Here is a 22,960-nt window from a genome sequence, read left to right as displayed (position 1 = left end):
AGTAAGATCCAACATGCCGTGCTGTGTGGCCAAAAAAATTAAAAAAGAAAAAAAAAAGTGAAACACTGGAAAGAGTGGTTTGAAGGGTAAGGGAAGGAAAAATCAAGAGCTCCATTTTGGACATAAGTTCAGCTATTGTTGCCAAGTTAGCACATGAAAAACATGATGCCCAATTAAATTTGAATTTTAGATCAACCATGAATAATGTTTTAGTATACGTCTATGACAAATATTGCATACGAATACTAAAACATCCTTTTTTTGTTTATATGAGTTATTTTTCTGGCAACCCTGATGGTTAAGCCACCTGTGAGAAGTCAAAGTGGAGATGTCAGGTGGGCAGTTAGATATATGAGTTGGAAGCTGAGTGCAGGAGTCTAGGCTACAGTTTAGGAGTTACAAGCTGGGAGACATAGGAATCTAAAGCTGTGACAATGAGATTACCCACTTAGGAAATGTACGAAGAAGAAAGAGAAGAGAATGCTCAAGACTGAACTCTTCAACATTTTGAAGAAAAAGTAAAATACAGGAACTCTCTTTGAATAATTCAGTGGCCAAAGAGATTAGAGGGACGCCAGGTCGGAGTCATATTACAGAATCCAAAAGTGGACAGTATTTTTTTTTTTTTTTCAGCTGCACTGCACAGCATGCAGTATCTTAGTTCCCTGACTGACCAGGGATCAAGCCTGTGCCCCCTGCAGTGGAAGCATGGAGTCCTAACCACTGGACCGCCAGGGAATTCCCAGAGGACAGGATTTAAAAGAAGGAGAGAGTGACCAACTGTGGGGAAAACTACAGAGTGATAGAATAGTATGAGTGGAAAAAGTATGCAACAAATTTGGCAACACAGAGGTCATTGGCAACCTTAGCAGTGTACTCTTCTGTAATGATTGAGGAAGTAGAGAAAGCATGGTTATCTAAAACTTGAAACAATCTTATTTGGGAAGGGAGCAGAGAAATAGTGTTGGCCAGACAGTGATAGTGAAAACCATGACGAATTCTGAGCTTTCCCAGGGGAGTGTTTACAGTAAGAAAAGAAGACATTTGAACCAGTATCTTTGGAATAGATAGAAGAAAAGGAAAGAGGAAAGGGAACAGAGGAGTGAGAGGTATGAGCCAACTCCAGTAGGGAAATTTTATAGGAACGAAGAGAGAGGGATTCAAAAGAGAGGGAGTTGTTAACAGTAGCAGATAATACAGAGCCGCGAAGAAAATGAAGCCTAAAATAGTTTATTGCTGTACCCATGTCATGCTGTTTTAATTACGATAGTTTTACTGGGACTTAACTGTTTGGTAGCTGGTCGTCTTAGCCTTTAAAATCTTTTGGATATCTTTAGTCTCTACTCTTCCATGTTTAACATTTAGGGAAAGCTTGTCAAACTCATTGCAAAAGCCTGTTGGGATTTTGATTGAGATTACATTTAATAGTATAAGAATAATTGTCCAGTCATATAGAAAAATACATTATTAGGTCCTTCTCTAACAGCATTTGCAATAAATTCCAGATGAAAATAACTCTATGGATTTGATGATTATGAAGTTACTGAAAACTTTTACCTGGGCAGTTTCTGAGAAGTCAGATTGTAGTGGCCTCAGAGATGGATTGGACATAGAAAAGTAGAGAATATAAATATACAGCATTATTTCAAGAAGCTTGGCTCTAAGGTAAGTAGAAAGATGCTAAGACTAAACGGCCAAAGAGGAGACTCAGGGTTGAGGGAGTTTTATCTCAGAAGATGGGAACATGTTTATAAACCGCTAGAGAAATGAGAGAAGAGAAGTTTGAAAATACAGAGAAATGTGGAACGGGGTCCCATGAGAACAGAAGGGAAGAGGATCCTGAGTACAGGTGGAGATACTGACTTTGGACAGAAGATCTTAATTGTATCTGAGACTAGAGAAATGGTGATTCTGATGCAGTAGACATCAATAATTTGGGGTTGAGGCAATAAAGTTGAAGAAATTCTAGCTTGAACTTTCTGTCTGAGATTTGGAATAAGGTCATTTACTGAGCGTTCTTGAATAGAGTGGGGTAGAGATTTGAGAATACTATGCAAGTTTGGCAGTAGCCACTGTAGGGGAAGGATGGGGGATGTCCAAGTGCACATAAAAGGACTGCTGAGAGCCCGGATCAAAGAGGACAGCACAGACGTTTCCCTAAAGTTCTTTTGAAAAGAAGAAAAGACAGAAAGTTGAAAAGATGGGAAGTATTAGCATAGGTGGTTACGTTAACTGAATGGTTATCATTCAAGGAACTACAAATACTTTGCACGTTCCATCTTGCTTCATGTCCATTTGTTTTTTCTTAAGTGTACTTACAAAATGATCACTCTCCAAGTTTCTTAGTACATTTACAACATTAATATGTGTGACCATTAATTAATTTGAGAGAAATGCCCAGGAGGGAAAGAAATAACAGTAATTAGCACCTTCAGTCACAAATGGAGAAAATAATGCCTAAAGGTACTCCTGAGGTCATAGCGCAAGACGTTCTTTATCCATAATTAGATGAACAACATCTTCCAAATTCAATGAAAAGGGCATATTTTATTAATAGAAGACTTTAGCATGAATATTATGGTTGTGTGGCATCTTGACCCATTTCTGTCTCAGGAGCTCATTAGCTAGTTATAGGTGATATATCCCAGTTAGAACTGAAGTCAGGGAGATTTATTTTGTGAGTTTTATTTCCTAATCCAGCAGGGATCAGCAAACTATGACCTGCTGACTGTTTGGGGAAAAAAATCAGAAGAGGGAGAATGTGTCATGACACGTGGAAATTACGTGGAATTCACATTTCAGTGTCCCTAAATTAAGTTTTATTGGAATACAGCCACACTTGCTTATCTGCATGTTGTTTCTGGCTGATTTCACACTGTAGTGGCAGAAGTGAGTAGCTGTGATGGACATGGAAAGCCTAAAATATTTACTCTCTGGCCCTTTACTGAAAAAGTTGGCTGTCACTTAAAATACAGCACCTGCCTGGCCCAGTTTCCATCCCCACTTCTCCCATCTCTCAGTGCCTTGCTTATTGGTGCTATATATTCCAGGGGTGTTTGTCTTTTCATAAGGAGCTCTTTTTTAAAAATTTATTTATTTATTTATTTATTTTTGGCTGCGTTGGGTCTTCGTTGCTGCATGCAGGCTTTCTCTAGTTGCGGCGAGCGGGGGCTACTCTTCGTTGCGGTGTGTGGACTTCTCATTGCGGTGGCTTCTCTTGTTGCGGAGCACGGGCTCTAGGCGTACAGGCTTCAGTAGTTGTGGCATGCAGGCTCTAGAGCGCAGGCTCAGTACTTGTGGTGCACGGGTTTAGTTGCTCCACGGCATGTGGGATCTTCCCAGAGTAGGGCTTGAATCTGTGTCCCCTGCAGGGGCAGGCAGATTCTTACCCACTGTGCCACCAGGGAAGTCCTCGTAAGGAACTCTTGAACATTAAAAAGGCTAGAACCAAATGAATAAATGCACAGTGCTGGGATTGCAGGTACGGGTCAGGATGTCTGGATATATTTTGGCTAAAAGGTCACCTTGGCATCCTTTAATTCCACCATACAGTCACTTGTGTCAGCTACAAACATGATTCTAATTGGGAGCATTTGCTAGTTTCTTGACCTGCTGTTCTCTTTGTGATATACCAGGCCCTTCAGATCCTGAACTTAAAATTTCAAAACAACTTTCACAGGCAGAATGGTTGAGCAAGGTGGCAGGACAGCTAGGCCTCAATCGGCCTTTCAAACATAGCTACAAAGAGCCCAAGTCCTTTGCTTGGTTCTGGGTTCTGTGGGCCTGAGGAGCGTGGCTTGGCTGCCTTGGATCATAATGTTCAATTTTATTAAAGTTTTTACTTTAGCAAAACAAAATTTCATTTGGCCCATGAGCTCTTGGGCCACTGCTAATTCATCTTCAGTTTAGCTTTGTGAGTACATTCGAGGGTGGATCTTGCTCGGCTGGAGTACAGTGTAGTGTGTGTCTCCTATACGTTTGGAAGCCTCTTAGACTTTCCTGTAACCGTGTTCCTCAAACTAGAGGTCACAAGCCATCCTTTGAGGGGCCTGCAGAGCTCATTTGCCTGCCCTTCCTCATATTTATGTCTGTCATACTTTCTGTCGTTTGGCTTTCTCTGTCCACCTGGATAGAATCACAGGGCTCTAAGCCACAGGGCAGGCAACCACGACAGGGAGTTTTCTTTCCATTGGAGATTTTTAGAGATGAGCCCAGCTGAGAGACAGGGTTAGACTGTCTTAAGAAAAGACACTCTTGGCTGTGCCTTGAGCTGGGTTCCTTTGCCATAACCAGTAAGAGAGAAAACAGAGCCTCTCAGACAACAACTTCATTAATTGACTTGCTAGTTGATGTTTGTAGAAGAAAAGCATGGGTTTCCATTTTCCCGTTTAATTATCTGTAATAGCACCCTCCCAACTGTGCCTAGGAAATGCATCTGACAGGGAGACATTGGTTTCATTTGGAAGAAAGCTGAGTTGACATGAGAAGAAGTTTAAGTTGAGGAGAAGTAGGATTCTCATCGACCCTTTTTCTCTTCCTTCTCTTGCTTTGCAAAGTCTGTGAGACTTAAGTTATCTTTATAATGCTATAATTAGCAAAGTGACAATTTCTTATTTATCACAGATCCTAGAAATATGCAGGATTTTTGAGACATTGAAATGTTTTTAAAGCTTGTTTGCCCATTCTAATGACTTGCCAGTTTATTTTATTATTTCTCCATAAAATATTACTAAATTTAAATATGATGCTGTTTTATAATACTGCTGAGGGCTATTACGAATATATGTTATTTTCTATTTCAGAATGTAATATTCAGATAGGATCATTTTTGACATTTCAGTAATGCAGTCAATTCTTAGCTCTAGGATACAAATTTAAAATAGATTAGAGGTAGGACTCCTAGTCTCATCTCTAAAACATTTGGCCTCATTTTCCTTGTGAAAACTAGGAAGGATAGGGAAGAAAGGTGAATAATAATAGCAGAGAAGCTTAAAACAAATAAAAAAGGCCATAACCTTTATTGGCCTATGGCAATAGAAATTTAATTCATAATTATTATGGGAGCTCTTACCATCCATACTTACTGTTTACTCAACTTTCGTCTTTGAGCTTCTGTACTCTTTTATTTCTAGAACTTTTTCTTCTTACTCAACTCTACCCCCTCCACTTAGCGCACACAGACGCTTCACTAAGCCGAGGTTCTGCTGCTCTGCCCTGGCTACTTGCTTCTATTTCAAGGTGTCTGTACACCTGATTCAGTTCGTGGTTAGAAAAGCACGTGCTGGCGATGCCCAGATAACCAGTTTTCCTGCTTCTGGCTCTTGTGGCTTGGGGTTTGCCCTTTCTGCTTTGGAATTCATTCCACGATTCTCCTCCTCATGACTGCTAGGCCCCGGCTAGCCTATTTAGACACTATTATTAGATACTGACTACTGGTGGGTGACTACTTTTTCCAATGAAGTCTCATGTGCTTGGCTTGGGTGGGTGTCACTTAAATCTATTAGGCTATCAGTTTCAGAATCCCGTGTGCAGCCTTTTAAAATTTGGATGAACGTACCCCTTCTCAGATCTTAGGAATAAGTTCTTAGAATGGGGTCTATATGCACGTATAATTTTTTAAGTTGTCATAGGTATTTCTAAGGTACCTCTAGGGTTGGGAACCATGGACTTAAAACCGTGAAAATCATCCTTCATGCCCTGTTCTATGCCTGGAGGTAAACCCTAAAAACACGTCTCATCTGGGGGAGACATGAGACTTTTCTTTATTAATCTTGTGCTCTCACAATCACATAGACAACATAACCTTTACAAACCATAGTTAATCTGTCTTTTTGGCTTTCATGGACCAGGGAGAAATAAAACCAAGGGGAGATGTATTCTGGAGGGCAGTGACTTTTTCAGAGACAATGGAGCATGGTGGAGAGAGACGGGGCCATTTGAACTGTTCCAGATTCACTTGGTGAAATGAAATTTCTGGTCTGTTTACCCCAGACCATGAAATAGCCAAAATTTATTTTTAAATGTCTATGAACGTAGAGAGGGCACAAATGTGAAGGCCGATTCTAAGAGAAATCAAATATGGAGGAAAGCCGTTGATTAATCTACTCTGGTTGTTAGCAGCATGAAGGGACTAAGAAAGACCATAAATGCTATACAAACTGCAAAGGAGGTTGAGGGTTTGTTTTTTTTTTTTCCCTTCGACACAAATAAGCAAACAGAGAAATGCTTGCCTGAAAGTAAATGAGCAGTTGGGCACAACAACAAGTGAACCAGCAATGCAGAAGGCAAACACTAGTGGCTCACCAGTGGGATAAATATGGGCAATAAGCCAAAAGACACAACTGCTTGAGGCACATGTGACAGGAACAGACAGCAGATGAGAATCACATGTAAATAGCAGGCAGCTGGAGTTCACAACCCCCTGTCTTCCCTGTTATTAGTTCACCCTCCCTTTCCCTATTATCTCTTCCTGAACAACCTCAGACATTTCCTCTGCACTCCGGAACCAGAGTCCCAGCTCCCTGACTGGTATTCCTGCTTGTGTCTCTATACATCATTAATGTTTAAAACCAGCTCCGGCTCTTCCTCTGCCAAACCTAATCCACTCCCTCTCCTGCCACCAGCATCACCCTTGACACTTCATCCCCCCTCACCCTCCAGAGCCAGCCCATCACAAATTCCTGTCAAGCTGCACCTCACGTGGACTTGCTTGTCTCCGTCTCTGCTGCCACCATCCTGGTCTGAGATACGATCGTCTCTTCCCCGGATGGTTATACTGTCCTCCTGCACTCATCCAACTTCTCCTTCAAGATCTGCTCTACCCTGCAGCCAGAGCGATCTTTTCTAAATTCAGTTTAATCTTTGTATAACCAGTCTCTTTCCTTAGAAACCCTTCGATGGCCTTTTACTGCTGTAGGATAGAGAACAAATTCCTAAACCATACTTGAAAGTACTGGCATGATTGACATTGGCTGTCTTTACAACTTCAACATTTACTTCTCTCTCCTTTTGGCACTTCAGCCAAACCCTATCACTTTTCTCCCTTCATCACCACCCACCTACTCAGCTCCTTTTTCTCCTCCCAGGCTTTCAGATCTCAAGCGTCCATCACTCTCAAGAAAGCATCTCCTAAGCTCTCACTCTTTGTCAGATTTCTTTTCTGTATCCTTTTGCAGTCCTGAGTAGAATTCCTATTGAACAGTGTTTCCCAACCTTGGTGCTACTCACATTCTGGACTAGAGAATTCTGTGTCGTGGGGAGCTGTTCTGTGCATTGTAAGTAGCATTCCTGACCTCTACCCCCTGTATGCAACTTGTAACAATTAAAAACATCTCCAGACATTGTCAAATACCTCCTGAGGAGCAAAGTTACCCCCTTTGAGAACCACAGGTTTAGAGCAACTACCTCTACTTCAGTCTATATGTATTGAATATGTTTTTCCTAAAAAAAAAAGAATACTCCATGACATCATGAACTCTGTGTGTGTGTGTGTGTGTGTGTGTGTGTGTGTGTGTGTGTGTGTTTTGAATGAAAGAATGGGAAAAAACCCCAAAACACCATAGGGGAATAATGTCACTATTTGATTTTAATCTCCAAAGTTCATTCATTCTTCTCTAGAAGGAAATTTGAGAACTACATCCATAATATTATTGAATTTCAAATCAGCGTAATCTTGATGTAGAGTTCACTAGAGAATATTAGTCATGGGGTACATGCTTCTGGTCCACTACTGGAAACCTCCAGATCATTAGGCTTCTTGAGGAAGAGGCTCAACTTCTCTATATCTAAATAAGCATTCTAAAAATTATACACCTTCTTCATCTAGCTATGTGGCAACTTGGTATTGTTAACTATTTGGTGGAAAACTATACAGTATAGCTAGAATTTAAGCTTGAAATGGAGCACAAAGCCTTTCTTTCTAGAGGAATGTACATAGAGGAATGTACTCTATACCTTCTGTGATATTTTCTAGCAACTTCAGGTAGCTGATGAAAAAGGTAGATATAAACACAGTAATAATAAGCAGAAAAGTAAATAAGAGTGGGTATACAGAGGGAGTAACACTTGATTCTAAATGGAAAGAAACATCGGGAATGTCTTTCTAGAAAAGGCGATATTTGAACTGCTTTGAAAGATGAGTAGGAATTTTCTAGGTAAAAAGACAAAACCTGCAAAGTTCTTGGGATTAAAAAGAGCACAGTGGAACACAGCATGTGGTCTCTAGAATGTTTGAGATGAAGCTGGAAAGGTTGAAAGAGGCTAGAACATGAAGAGCTTTAAATGCTGAGATAAGGAATTTGGATTTATTTATAGCAAGCTATGCCAAGGATTTAAAAAAGGAAATGGTATGGTTGCATTCGTATTTTATTAGAAATCTCTGGCTGAACGTGGAAGATAACCTAGAATGTATGAGACTGCAAGTTTAGAGACCAGTCAGGGATCTGTTATACTAGTTTCCAGGAGAAATGAAGACAAACATGACTTAGGACAGTGACATAGGGGTGGGAGAAAGGGAATGATTTCCAAGCACAATGAGGAAGTAGAAGTGAAATGGTAGAGAGACCTTCAAGATGGCAGAGGAATAAGACGTGGAGATCACCTTCCTCCCCACAAATACATCAAAAATACCTCTGCATGTGGAACAACTCCTACAGAACACGTACTGAATGCTGGCAGAAGACCTCAGACTTCCCAAAAGGCAAGAAACTCCCCACGTACCTGGGTAAGGCATAAGAAGAAAGAAGAACAGAGACAAAAGAATAGGGATGGGTGGGAGCTGGGAGCTGAGGCTCGGGCTTCGGTCGGATCCCAAGGAGAGGACTGGGTTTGGCTGCGTGAACACAGCCTGAAGGGGCTGGTGTGCCACAGCTAGCCAGGAGGGAGTCTGGGAAAAAGTCTGGACCTGCCAAAGAGGCAAGAGACTTTTTCTTCTTTGTTTACTGGTGCGCGAGGAGAGGGGATTAAGAGCGCTGCTTAAAGGAGCTCCAGAGACAGGCGCGAGCCGCGGCTAACAGCGCGGACCCCAGAGACGGGCATGAGATGCTAAGGCTGCTGCTGCCGCCACCAAGAAGCCTGTGTACAAGCACAGGTCACTATCCACACCCCGCTTCCGGGGAGCCTGTGCAGCCCGCCACTGCCAGGGTCCCGTGATCCAGGGACAACTTCCCCGGGAGAACGCACGGCGCGCCTCAGGCTGGTGCAACGTCACGCCGGCCTCTGCAGCTGCAGGCTCGCCCCGCATCCGTACCCCTCCCTTCCCTGGCCTGAGAGAGCCAGAGACCCCTAATCAGCTACTCCTTTAACCCTGTCCTGTCTGGACGAAAAACAGATGCCCTAAGGGGACCTACACGCAGAGGCGGGTCCAAATCCAAAGCTGAACTCCAGGAGCTGTGCGAACAAAGAAGAGAAAGGGTAATCTCTCCCAGCAGCCTCAGGAGCAGTGGATTAAATCTCCACAGTCAACTTGATGTGCCCTGCATCTCCGGAATACCTGAATACACAATGAATCATCCCAAAATTGAGGCAGTGGACATTGGGAGCAACTGTAGACTTGGGGTTTGCTCTCTGCATCTAAGTTGTTTCTGGTTTTATGTTTATCTTAGTTTAGTATTTAGAGTTAATTATCATTGGTATATTTGTTTATTGATTTGGTTGCTCTTTTCCTTTTTTTTTGTATATATATATATATATTTTTTTCCTTTTCCTCTTTTTGTGAGTGTGTATGTGTATGCTTCTTTGTGTGATTCTGTCTGTATAGCTTTGCTTTTACCATTTGTCCTAGGGTTCTGTATGTCCTTTTTTAAAAAAATTTTTTACCATCCTTATTGGAGTATAATTGCTTTACAATGGTGTTAGTTTCCACTTTATAACAAAGTGAATCAGTTGTACATACACATATGTCCCCATATCTCTTCCCTCTTGCATCTGCCTCCCTCTCACCCTCCCTATCCCACCCCTCTAGGTGGTAACAAAGCACCAAGCTGATCTCCATGTGCTATGCAGCTGCTTACCACTACCTGTTTTACATTTGGTAGTGTATATATGTCCATGCGACTCTCTCACTTTGTCCCAGCTTACCCTTCCCCCTCTCCGTATCCTCAAGTCCATTCTCTAGTAGGTCTGCATCTTTATTCCCGTCTTGCCCCTAGATTCATCTGATCTTTTTTTTTTCTTTTTCTTTTAGATTCCATATATATATGTTAGGATACGGTATTTGTTTTTCTTTTTCTGACTTACTTCACTCTGTATGACAGTCTCTAGGTCCATCCACCTCACTACAAATAACTCAGTTTCGTTCCATTTTATGGCTGAGTAACATTCCATTGTATATATATGCCACATCTTCTTTATCCATTCACCTGTTGATGGACACTTAGGTTGCTTCCATGTCCTGGCTATTGTAAAAAGAGCTGCAGTGAACATTGTGGTATGTTCTTTATCAATTATGGTTTTCTCAGGGTATATGCCCAGTAGTGGGATTGCTTGGTCATATGGTAGTTCTATTTTTAGTTTTTTAAGGAACCTCCATACCGTTCTCCATAGTGGAGGTATCAATTTACATTCCCACCAACAGTGCAAGAGGGTTGCCTTATCTCTCCACCCTCTCTAGCATTTATTGTTTGTAGATTTTTTTCATGATGGCCATCTGACCGGTGTGAGATGATATCTCATTGTAGTTTTTTTTGTTTGTTTTGTGGAACGCAGGCCTCTCACTGTCGTGGTGGCTCCCGTTGCGGAGTACAGACTCCAGACACGCAGGCCCAGCGGCCATGGCCCACGGACCCAGCTACTCCGCGGCACGTGGGATCCGCCCGGACCAGGGCATGAACCTGCGTCCCCCGCATCGGCAGGTGGACTCCCAACCACTGCGCCACCAGGGAAGCCCCTCACTGTAGTTTTGATTTGCATTTCTCTAATGATTAATGATGTTGAGCATTCTTTCATGTGTTTCTTAGCAATCTGTATATCTTCTTTGGAGAAATGTCTATTTAGGTCTTCTGCCCATTTTTAGATTGGGTTGTTTGTTTTTTTGATATTGAGCTGCATGAGTTCCTTGTATGTTTTGGAGATTAATCCTTTGTCAGTTGCTTCATTTGCAAATATTTTCTCCCATTCTGAGGGTCGTCTTTTTGTCTTGCTTATGGTTTCCTTGGCTGTGCAAAAGCTTTTAAGCTTCATTAGGTCCCATTTGTTTATTTTTGTTTTTATTTCCACTTCTCTAGGAGGTGGGTCAAAAAGGATCTTGCTGTGATTTATGTCATAGAGTGTTCTGCCTATGTTTTCCTCTAAGAGTTTTATAGTATCTGGCCATACATTTAGGTCTTTAATCCATTTTGAGTTTACTTTTGAGTATGGTGTTAGGGAGTGTTCTAATTTCATCCTTTTACATGTACCTGTCCAGTTTTCCCAGCACCAGTTATTGAAGAGGCTGTCTTTTCTCCACTCTATATTCTTTCCTCCTTTATCAAAGATAAGTTGCCCATATGTGCGTGGGTTTATCTTTGGGCTTTCTGTCCTGTTCCATTGATCTGTATTTTTGTGCCAATACCATACTGTCTTGATTACTGTAGCTTTGTAGTATAGTCTCAAGTCTGGGAGCCTGACTCACCCAGCTGTTTTTCTTTCTCAAGATTGCTTTGGCTATTCGGGGTCTTTTGTGTTTCCATACGAATTGTGAAATTTTTTGTTCTAGTTCTGTGAAAAATGCCATTGGTAGTTTGATAGGGATTGCATTGAATGCTTTGGGTAATATTCACAATGTTGATTCTTCCAATCCAAGAATGTGGTATATCTCTCCATCTATTTGTATCACCTTTAATTTCTTTCATCAGTGTTTTTTAGTTTTCTGCATACAGGTCTTTTGTCTCCTTAAGTAGGTTTATTCCTAGGTATTTTATTCTTTTGGTTGCAGTGGTAAATGGGAGAGTTTTCTTGATTTCACTTTCAGATTTTTCATCATTAGTGTATAGGAATGCCAGAGATTTCTGTGCATTAATTTTGTATCCTGCTACTTTACCAAATTCATGGATTAGCTCTAGTAGTTTTCTGGTAGCATCTTTAGGATCCTCTATGTATAGCATCATGTCATCTGCAAACAGTGACAGCTTTACTTCTTCTTTTCTGACTTGGATTCCTTTTATTTCTTTGTCTTATCTGATTGCTGTGGCTAAAGCTTCCAAAACTATGTTGAATAATAGTGGTGAGAGTGGGCAACCTTGTCTTGTTCCTCATCTTAGTGGAAATGGTTTCAGTTTTTGACCACTGAGAATTATGTTGGCTGTGGTTTTGTCATATATGGCCTTTATTATGTTGAGATAAGCTCCCTTTATGCCTACTTTCTGCAGGGTTTTTATCATAAATGGGTGTTGAATTTTGTCGAAAGCTTTCTCTGCATCTGTTGAGATGATCATATGGTTTTTCTCCTTCAATTAGTTAATATGGTGTATCACGTTGATTGATTTGTGTATATTGAAGAATCCATGCATTCCTGGGATAAACCCCACTTGATCATGGTGTATGATCCTTTTATTGTGCTGTTGGATTCTGTTTGCTAGTATTTTGTTGAGGAGTTTTGCGTCTATGTTCATCAGTGATATTGGCCTGTAGTTTTCTTTCTTTTTGACACCTTTGTCTGGTTTTGGTATCAAGGTGATGGTGGCCTCGTAGAATGAGTTTGGGAGTGTTCCTTCCTCTGCTACTTTTTGGAAGAGTTTGAGAAGGATAGGTGTTAGCTCTTCTCTAAATGTTTGATAGAATTCACCTGTGAAGCCATCTGGTGCTGGGGTTTTGTTTGTTGGAGGATTTTTACTCACAGTTTCAACTTCAGTGCTTGTGATTGGTCTGTTCATATTTTCTGTTTCTTCCTGGTTCATTCTTGGAAGGTTGTGCATTTCTAAGAATTTGTCCTTTTCTTCCAGGTTGTCCATTTAATTGGCATATAGTTGCTTGTAGTAATCTCTCATGATCCTTTGTATTTCTGCAGTGTCAGTTGTTACTTCTCCATTTTCATTTCTAATTCTATTGATTTGAGTCTTCTCCCTCTTTTTCTTGATAAGTCTGGCTAACGGTTTATCTTCTCAAAGAACCAGCTTTTAGTTTTATTGATCTTTGCTTTCGTTTCCTTCATTTTTTTTTCATTTATTTCTGATCTGATCTTTATAATTTTTTTCCTTCTGCCAACTTTGAGGGTTTTCTGTTCTTTCTCTAATTGCTTTAGGTGTAAGGTTAGGTTGTTTATTTGAGTTGTTTCTTGTTTCTTAAGGTAGAATTGTATAGCTATAAACATCCCTCTTAGAACTGCTTTTGCTGCATCCCATAGGTTTTGGGTCGTTCTGTTTTCATTGTCATTTGTTTCTAGGTATTTTTTGATTTCCTCTTTGATTTCTTCAGTGATCTCTTGGTTATTAAGTAGTATGTTGTTTAGCCTCCATGTGTTTGTTTTTCTTTCAGACTTTTTCCTGTTATTGATATCTAGTCTCACAGTGTTGTGGTCAGAAAAGATACTTGACATGATTTCAATTTTCTTAAATTTACCAAGGCTTGATTTATTACCCAAGATATGGTCTATACTGGAGAATGTTCCATGAGCAATTGAGAAGAATGTGTATTCTGTTGTTTTTGGATAGAATGTCTTATAAATATCAATTTAGTCCATCTTGTTTAATGTATCATTTAAAGCTTGTGTTTCCTTATTTTCATTTTGGATGATCTGTCCATTGGTGAAAGTGGGGTGTTAAATTCCCCTTCTATGATTGTTACTGTCGATTTCCCCTTTTATGGCTGTTAGTATTTGCCTTATGTACTGACGTGCTCCTATGTTGGGTGCATAAATATTTACCATTGTTATATATTCTTCTTGGATTGATTCTCTTGATCATTTTGTAGTGTCCTTCTTGTCTCTTGTAATAGTCTTTGTTTTAAAGTCTATTTTGTCTGATATGAGAATTGCTACTCCAGCTTTCTTTTGATTTCCATTTGCATGGAATATTTTTTTCTATCCCCTCACTTTCAGTCTGTATGTGTCCCCAGGTCTGAAATGGCTCTCTTGTAGACAGCATATATACAGGTCTTATGTTTGTATCCATTCAGCCAGTCTGTGTCTTTTGGTTGGAGCATTTAATCCATTTACATTTAAGGTAATTATCGATATGTATGTTCCTATTCCCATTTTCTTAATTGTTTTGGGTTTATTATTGTAGGTCTTTTCCTTCTCTTGTGTTTTCTGCCTAGAGAAGTTCCTTTAGCATTTGTTGTAAAGCTGGATTGGTGGTGCTGAAATCTCTTAGCTTTTGCTTGTCTGTAAAGCTTTTTATTCCTCTGTCAAATCTGAATGAGATCCTTGCTGGGTAGAGTAATCTTGGTTGTAGGTTTTTCTCTTTCATCACTTTAAATATGTCTTGCCACTCCCTTCTGGCTTGCAGAGTTTCTGTTGGAGGATCAGCTGTTAAGCTTATGGGGATTCCCTTATGTGTTACTTGTTGTTTTTCCCTTGATGCTTTTAATATTTGTTCTTTTTATTGAGTTTTTGATAGTTTGATTATTATGTGTCTTGGCCTGTTTCTCCTTGTATTTATCCTGTATGGGATTCTCTGTGCTTCCTGGACTTGATTAACTATTTCCTTTCCCATATTAGGTAAGTTTTCAACTATAATCTCTTCAAATATTTTCTCAGACCCTTTCTTTTTCTCTTCTTCTTCTGGGACCCCTATAATTCGACTGTTGGTGCGTTTAATGTTGTCCCAGAGGTCTCTGAGACTGTCCTCAATCCTTTTCAGTCTTTTTTCTTTCTTCTGCTCTGCAGTAGTTATTTCCACTATCTTATCTTCCAGGTCACTTATCCGTTCTTCTGCCTCAGTTAGTATGCTACTGATCCGTTCTAGAGATTTTAAATTTTCATTTATTGTGTTGTTCATCATTTTTTGTTTGCTCTTTAGTTCTTTTAGGTCCTTATTAAACATTTCTTGTGTTTTCTCCATTCAATTTCCAAGATTTTGGATCATCTTTACCATCATTATTCTGAATTCTTTTTCAGGTAGACTGCCTATTTCCCCTTCATTTGTTAGGTCTGGTGGGGTTTTGCCTTGCTCCTTCATCTGCTGTGTGTTTCTCTGTCTTCTCATTTTGCTTCACTTAACTGTGTTTGGGGTCTCCTTTTTGCAGGCTGCAGGTTCATAGTTTCCATTGTTTTTGGTGTCTGTCCCCAGTGGCTAAGGTTGGTTCAGTGGGTTGTGTAGGCTTCCTGGTGGAGGGGACTAGTGCCTGTGTTCTGGTGGATGAGGCTGGATATTGTCTTTCTGGTGAGCAGGTCCACATTTGGTGGTGTGTTTTGGGGTGTCTGTGGCCTCATTATGATTTTAGGCAGCCTCTCTGCTAATGGATGGGATTGTGTTCCTGTCTTGCTAGTTGTTTGGCATAGGGTGTCCTGCACTGTCGCTTGCTGGTCGTTGAGTGAAGCTGGCTGTTGGTGTTGAGATGAAGATCTCTGGCAGATTTTCACCGTTTGATATTACGTGGAGCTGGGACGTCTCTTGTGGACCAGTGTCCTGAAGTTGGCTCTCCCACCTCAGAAGCACAGCACTGACTCCTGGCTGCAGCACCAAGAGCCTTTCATCCACACAGCTCAGAATAAAACGGAGAAACAAAAGAAAGAAAGATGATAAAATAAAATAATGTAAAATAAAATAAAGTTATTAAAATAAAAAATAATTGTTATGAAAAAAAATTTTTTTACGTAATAAAAGAAAGGACAGAGAGAACCCTAGGACAAATGGTAAAAGCAAAGCTATACAGGCAAAATCACACACAGAAGCATACACATACACACTCACAAAAAGAGAAAAAGGGGAAAAATATATACATATATCGTTGCTCCCAAAGTCCACCTCCTCAATTTCGGATGATTCATTGTCTCTTCAGGTATTCCACAGATGCAGGTACATCAAGTTGGAGATTTAGTGGAGATTTAGTCCGCTGCTTCTGAGGCTGCTGGGTGAGATTTCCCTTTCTGTTCTTTGTTCGCACAGCTCCTGGGGTTCAGCTTTGGATTTGCACCCGCCTGTGCGTGTAGGTCGCCTGAGCGTGTCTGGTCTTTGCTCAGACAGGATGGGGTTAAAGGAGCAGCTGATTCTGGGGCTCTCACTCGCTCAGGCAATGGGGAGGGAGGGGTACGGATGCGGGACGAGCTTGTGGCAGCAGAGGCCACTGTGACTTTTCACCAACCTGAGGCGTGCTGTGCGTTCTACCGGGGAACTTGTCCCTGGATCACGGGACCCTGGCAGTGGCGGGCTGCACAGGCTCCCGGGAGGGAGGTGTGGATAGTGACCTGTGCTTGCACACAGGCTTATTGGTGGCTGCAGCAGCCACCAAGTGTATTACTTAGTGTCTCATGCCTGTCTCTGTGGTCCGCGCTGATAGCCGCAGCTCGTGCCCGTCTCTGAAGCTCCTTTAAGCAGCGCGCTTAATCCCCTCTCCTCGCATACCAGGAAACAAAGAGGGAAGAAAAAGTCTCTTGCCTCTTCGGCAGCTCCAGACCTTTCCCGGACTGCCTCCCGGCTAGCTGTGGCGCACTAGCGCCTTCAGGCTGTGTTCATGCCGCCAACCCCAGTCCTCTCCCTGGCATCTGACTGAAGCCCGAGCCTCAGTTCCTAGCCCCAACCCGTCCCAGCAGGTGAGCAGAGCAGCCTCTTGGGCTGGTGAGTGCCGGTCGGCCCTGATCCTCTGTGCGGGAATCTGTCCACTTTGCCCTCCGCACCCCTGTTGCTGCACTCTTCTCCATGGCTCCAAAGCTTCCCGCTCTGCCACCCGCAGTCTCCACCCATGAAGTGGCTTCCTAGTGTGTGGAAACCTTTCCTCCTTCACAGCTCCCTCCCACTGGTGCAGGTTCCATCCCTATTCTTTGTCTCTGTTTTTTCTTTCTTCTTTTACCCTACCCAGGTACGTGGGGAGTTTCTTGCCTTTTGGGAGGTCTGAGGTCTTCTGCCAGCATTCAGTAGGTGTTCTGTAGGAGTTGTTCCACATGTAGATCTATTTCTGATGTAATTTTTGGGAGGAAGGTGATCTGCACGTCTTAGTCTTCCGCCATCTTGAAGCTTCCCCGCTCTTCTTTTTTTTTTTTTGCTGTACGTGGGCCTCTCACTGTTGTGGCCTCTCCCGTTGCAGACCATAGGCTCCCAAATGAGGCCACCATCACTCTGATACCAAAACCAGACAAAGATGTCACAAAGAAAAAAACTACAGGCAAATAACACTGATGAACATTGATGCAAAAATCCTCAACAAAATACTAGCAAACAGAATCCAACAGCACAATAATAGGATCATACACCATGATCAAGTGGGGTTTATCCCAGGAATGCAAGGATTCTTCAGTATACGTAAATCAATCAATGTGATAAACCATATTAACAAATTGAAGGAGAAAACCTATCTGATCATCTCAGTAGATGCAGAAAAAGCTTTCAACAAAATTCAACACCCATTTATGATAAAAACCCTCCAGAAAGTAGGCATAGAGGGAACTTACCTCAACATAATAAAGGGCATATATGACAGACCCACAGCCAACATAATTCTCAGTGGTGAAAAACTGAAACCATTTCCTCTAAGATCAGGAACACAGCAAGGTTGTCTGCTCATGACAGTTATTTAACATAGTTTTGGAAGTTTTAGCCACAGCAATCAGATAAGACAAAGAAATAAAAGGAATCCAAATCGGAAAAGAAGTAAAGCTGTTACTGTTTGCAGGTGACATGATACTATACATAGAGAATCCTAAAGATGCCAGCAGAAAACTACTAGAGCTAATCAATGAATTTGGTAAAGTAGCAGGATACAACATCAATGCACAGAAATCTCTTGCATTCCTATACACTAATGATGAAAAATCTGAAAGAGAAATTAAGGGAACACTCCCATTTACCATTGCAACCAAAAGAATAAAATATCTAGGAATAAACCTACCTAAGGAGACAAAAGACCTATATGCAGAAAACTATAAGACTCTGATGAAAGAAAATAAAAATTATACAAACAGATGGAGAGATATGCCATGTTCTTGGCTTGGAAGAATCAACATTGTGAAAATGACTATATTACCCAAAGCTATCTACAGATTCATTGCAATCCCTATCAAACTACCACTGGCATTTTTCACAGAACTAGAACAAAAAATTTCACAATTTGTATAGAAACACAAAGAAACCCGAATAGCCAAAGTAATCTTGAGAAAGAAAAATGTAGCTGGAGGAATCAGGCTCCCTGACTTCAGACTATACTACAGAGCTACAGTAATCAAGATAGTATGGTACTGGCACAAAAACAGAAATATAGATCAATGGAACAGGATAGAAAGCCCAGAGATAGACCCACGCTTGTATGGTCACCTTATCTTTGATAAAGCAGGCAAGAATATACAGTGGAGCAAAGACAGCCTCTTCAATAATTGGTGCTGGGAAAACTGGACAACTACATGTAACAGAATGATATTAGAACACTCCCTAACACCATACTCAAAAATAAACTCAAAATGGATTAAAGACCTAAATGTAAGGCCAGACACTATAATACTTTTAGATGAAAACATAGGCAGAACACTCTATGACATAAATCACAGCAAAATCCTTTTTGACCCACATCCTAGAGAAGTGGAAATAAAAACCAAAATAAACAAATGGGACCTAATGAAACTTAAAAGCTTTATTAGCACAGCAAAGGAAACCATAAAAAAGATGAAAAGACAACCCTCAGAATGGGAGAAAATATTTGAAAATGAAGTAACTGACAAAGGATTAATCTCCATAATTTACAAGCAGTTCATGCAGTTCAATATCAAAAGAACAAATAACCCTATCCAAAAATGGGCAGAAGACCTAAGTAGACATTTCTCCAAAGAATATATACAGATTGCCAACAAACGCATGAAAGGATGCTCAACATCTCTAATCATTAGAGAAATGCAAATCAAAACTATAATGAGGTATCACCTCACACAGATGGTCAGAATGGCCATCTTCAAAAACTCTACAAGCAATAAATGCTGGAGAGGGTGTGGAGAAAAGGGAACCCTCTTGCACTGTTGGTGGGAATGTAAATTGATACAGCCACTATGGAGAACAGTATGGAGGTTCCTTAAAAAACTAAAAATAGAACTGTCATATGACCCGGTAATTACACTGGTGGGCATATATCCTGAGAAAACCATAATTCAAAATGAGTCATGTACCACAGTGTTCATTGCAGCACTACTTACAATAGCCAGGACATGGAAGCAACCTAATTGTCCATCGACACTTAGGAGATCAGCTTGGTGTTTTGTGACCACCTAGATGGGTGGGATAGGGAGGGTGGGAGGAAGACACAAGAGGGAGGAGGTATGAGGATATATGTATATGTATAGCTTATTCACTTTGTTATATAGCAGAAACTAACCATTGTAAAGCAATTTTACTCCAATTAAGATGTTAAAAAAAAAAAGAAATGGTATTGGCAGTGGTGAAAGAGAGAAAGAAGAGTCTAGGATGACTCTCAAGATTGTAATGTGATTTTCTGCGTGATTTTTGAAGCCATTAACAAAGAGAGGGTATTTTGAAGGAATAGGTTTGGATGGACAAAGGTGAGTTTGGTTTTGGACATGCTGAGATTAGGTCATCCATGAACCCTAGCTGGAGAATACTGGAGTGGTGCTCAGAAGAGAGGTCAGAGCTAGAGATAGATTTGAGTTACCACGATGGGGTATTCACTGATGCTGTGGGAATGAAATAGGTATTCCAGAGAAAGGATGTGAAGAAGAGGGGCAGACTTACTGTGTACCACTGAGGAATAATTTAGATAAGAAAACGCTTGTTCTAAGTCTTTATGCAAAACTTGAATCACCTGAGGGATTTATATTTTAAGATACAGGAAGGGAAAGTAATCTAATTATTTTGATGTCCATTTGCTCTGATTTATTTATTCTGCTGGTATCAGGAGAACTGATGTTGAAATGCCTTAAAATAAGTTCTATCTATTTACAGCTCTCTGTGAGTCTGGAAGTCACAAAATCTTTGTAAATTTTCCAAGTCTTTGAGAACAGCCTTCATGATATGTGCTTTCAGACCACAGGCATATGGTGAGAGTTTGCTTGCCTTCCAAAAGCAGACATTGAGAAACAGGAGAGTTTGGTTATAGTTTAGACAGTTTTTGAACTGATTTAGCAGTAATGGGTCAACTTTGTTTTAATGACTATATTTTATTTTCTTGAGAACATACACTGTGGATGTTCTCATGGATTTCCATATATATATTTCAGAATTTTAAAAATTTTATCTGGCATGTAGTCCATTCATATTCATGACTAGACATGTGAATATGGTCATTTTAATGATGTAAAGCAAAAACACTGTATGTAATTCTCTTGTAATTGACGAGCTCAAGTTCTAGCCTATTTTTAATTTTAATTTTTATTTTTTTTGCGGTACGCAGGCCTCTCACTGCTGTGGCCTCTCCTGTTGCGGAGCACAGGCTCCGGACGCGCAGGCTCAGCGGCCATGGCTCATGGGCCTAGCTGCTCCGCGGCATGTGGGATCTCCCCGGACCAGGGCACAAACCCGTGTCTCCTGCATCGGCAGGCAGACTCTCAACCACTGTGCCACCAGGGAACCCCTAGCTTATTTTTTAATTGAAATAGATTTGACATACAACATTGTATAAATTTAAGGTGTATATGTTTTTTGATACGTTTGTATATTGTAGTATGACTGCTATTGTAGTGATAATTAGCACCTCTATCACATCACATGAATTGTCTTTTTTTAGTGGTTAGACTCATTACATTCTAGTCTCTTAGCAAGTTTGATGGTTGTAATACAATGTTGTTATCGATATTCTAGCCTGTTTTCTTCTTATATTGGGTTACTATAAAAATGTGTCTGCCAAAACCACTTGTAAACAAGTAGGTAATGTGAACAGATTCTCATGTGAATTGATCTGAATGTTTACCAGCAAATAGATACATTTTGTTCTTATAAGACAAATAAACAACTTTTTCGTATTTGTAGTGATATTTTAAGTTGGTAGATAAAATAGGGGAGATAATACAACAAAATCTTCTGTCAGTTTTAATAATAGCAAATGGGGTTTTTGTTGCTCTGTTTGTTTTTATGGTGCCCTTTTGGAAAAAGGCATTTTCTGAGGCCAGAAAAAAAGTGATTTTTGAAAGGCCATACAAAATGTTATTTCAAATTTAAACATAATTGAAATATATTAGCAAAAACTTACTCATATTAGAAATGAATTCAGGAACTCATTGAATGACAAAATTGTTTATATCTAAGAAGAACAGAATCAGAACTTATCAGTAGATTTCTAGACACTTTTCAAAATAATTTTTTGTGTGCAATGAGAAATTAGCAGGCATATATGTTTTATATAGTTATGGTACCTTTTCCTATAAATAGTGTATTCTTGAAGAATTGAATTTAACTTGAATTTTTAATGGATTTTATTGAATAGAATAAATAATAAAATATTATTTATTAGAATAATAATAGAATAAATAGAATAAACTAATACTAATAAAGTTTACCCAAAGACACAGAGCCAATAAGCAAAACTCAGATCATAAAGGCTTCAGAGCTTACCTGTTTAAAAATTTTTTATTTTATATTGGAATATAGTTGATTTACAATGTTGTGTTAGTTTCAGATGTACAGCAAAGTGATATAGTTATACATATATCTATTCTTTTTCAGATTCTTTTCCAATATAGGTTATTACAGAGTATTGAATATAGTTCCCTGTGCTATTCAGTAGGTCCTTGTTGATTATCTATTTTATTATATATAGTAGCGTATATGTGAATCCCAACCTCCTAGTTTATCCTTTCCTGTCTTTCCCCTGTGGTAACCATAAGTTTGTTTTCTATGTTGTGAGTCTATTTCTGTTTTGTAAATAAGTTCATTTGTATCATTTTTTAGATTCCACATGACATTTGTCTTTCTCTGTCTGACTTACTTCACTTAGTATGATAATCTCTAGGTCCATCCATGTTGCTGCAAATGGCATCATTTCATTCTTTTTTATGGCTGAGTAATATTCCATTGTATATATGTACCACTTCTCCTTAACAGCTTACATATTTAATTACCACCCTATGTGTGATATTCCTGTTTCTTGGAGTGTGGGTAGAGAACACTGAGCTTCTTGTCAATTTCTTGCTCCCTTTCTTGTAGGGCTCTCTTCCATCTTTGCAAAGTGATCAGATAGAAGTAAATGAATGGGAAGTATGGAAATGTCATTGGCTTAAATGTAAATTAATAGAATATACAAATTGAAGGTACAAATGGTAGAAGTACCAGAAAGTTATATACTATTGCTTTCTTTGTGAGTTTACCCGTTGTGTGATAGGTCTTACAAATTGGTGGCACCAATTTCATGAGATTTGAGGAGTAATAAAAGGTCTGTTGATTTTTATCTTTATCCACCTTAGTGTGAGTTTCAAATCCTTTGTTATTTATTTATTTTTATGAAGGTACAGTTTACATAGAGTGAAATGCATGAATATTAACTGTACAGTGCAGTGTGTTTGACAAATGCATACACCCATGTATGCATGCAAAAAGGCAATCTATGCCTTTTTCAAGATGTAGAAGTTTCCATTCTCCCCAGAGAGTTGTCTCTTGCCCTTTCCCAGTCAATCCCCACACCTCCCTCTCAGAGTTCTATCACTGTAGATTAGTTTTGTCTGTTCTAGAACTCCATATAAATGGAATCATGCAGTGTGTTCTCTTTTGTTTCTGGCTTCTTTAACATATACTGTATAATCTTTGAGATTCATATTGACTGTGTGAATCACCATTTCCCCTTCTATTTCTGAGTGGTATTTCATTGTAAGAATATTATTATAACTTGTTTTTTCATTTCATGTTGGATGGATATTTGTGTTGTTCTCCTTTTTGATTATTATAAATCAAGTTGCTGAACATTC

The 22,960-nt window shown here is 39.9% G+C and overlaps 1 protein-coding gene across 1 annotated transcript in view; it reads left to right on the top strand.

The window, feature by feature from the left end:
- GPR158 (G protein-coupled receptor 158) overlaps window positions 1–22,960 on the top strand; it is a 317,648-nt gene that overhangs the window by 178,583 nt on the left and 116,105 nt on the right. The window lies entirely within an intron of this gene.

Source organism: Phocoena sinus, chromosome 2 (assembly GCF_008692025.1).
Source record: "Phocoena sinus isolate mPhoSin1 chromosome 2, mPhoSin1.pri, whole genome shotgun sequence".
NCBI classification, from domain to species: Eukaryota; Metazoa; Chordata; class Mammalia; order Artiodactyla; family Phocoenidae; genus Phocoena; species Phocoena sinus.
Note: the sequence above shows the minus strand (reverse complement) of the source record. Positions and strands in the feature narration are given on the sequence as shown.